Below are 1,112 nucleotides of genomic sequence, written 5' to 3'. Positions count from 1 at the left end.
ACGTTGTATGGATGGATTTTGACGACGAAAAAAAAAGATATTAAAAGTTGTTGCCTTTTGTCATGGGTCGCATTGTATGGGAAGTCGGGGGCGGGGGTTGTGGGTGATGGTGGCCATTTTCCCTCCACAAAGACATGATGACAATATTCTGTTCTCATTCCTGTATGAGCCGATCAAAAGGCAGATGGTCATCAGAGTGGTCCCCGGAAAGTCCTGATCCAGTCATGGGGGCATTCATGGGCCCATCCCGGACTGCCGTTCAGGGTCCAACCTCGGGGCAGTCGTGCGTTCTCATGGGCAGGCTTGCATCAACCACGGTCCACACCAAGGTAATCACGGTGAACAAAAACTTAAATATATATATATATATATTTATTTATTTATTTTTTTTAATGGGGTGACATCCTGTACTGGACCGTTTCTGCCAATCAAATTAAGTACACAAATCAATGCTTTAATGGTCCACTCTGTCGGCTCAGTTTGAACGGAACAGAGTGAAAGGCCGCGCTTCCCAAATTGAGCCTTCTGGCCTCCCTCCCAAGGACTTTGGAAGTCGCAGGACGCAACGATGCGGCGCTGTGTATTTGCGCCACGCATCTCATATGAATAATCAACACAATGTGGCCTATTTTGCGTGTATAAATAACTACCCACCAAAATGGAGAGTGGGCTTACGCTAATGAGACGTTTGCGGCGCGTACGCTGATGAGGAAGCGTTGATGTTGCTGGCTCCTTTTCTAATTGAATTCAGAGGCGCTTTCTGTTTGTTTTCCCGTTTCCGCGGCTTGAAAATGAATTTCTTTTCATGTTTATCGGCTTCTATTTTTTTTTCCTGAGGATTTCTTGGAATTGTTTCAACAAAGTAGTGGAATAATTACAGCGCTTTGAATGGAGCTCTCATCTGGCCACACATGTGCAAGCTCTTAATCAATACCTCTGACCGAATGGCTTTCGGGAACGCAGCGGCCGCCGCAGCGTGCGCCCAATTGATCATGTGCCTGCGAGTGCGCTGGTTAAATGAGAGAGCACAATTCATCACACCTGATACGAGGTCCTAATTGTGCATCGATTGGTGGCTACTGGAACGCATGCGCGCTGCCCAAACAGCAGAA

The sequence above is a fragment of the Hippocampus comes genome, unplaced genomic scaffold, assembly GCF_001891065.2.
Source record: "Hippocampus comes isolate QL1 unplaced genomic scaffold, H_comes_QL1_v1.1 scaffold67, whole genome shotgun sequence".
NCBI lineage: Eukaryota > Metazoa > Chordata > Actinopteri > Syngnathiformes > Syngnathidae > Hippocampus > Hippocampus comes.
This window is presented reverse-complemented; position numbering follows the sequence as displayed.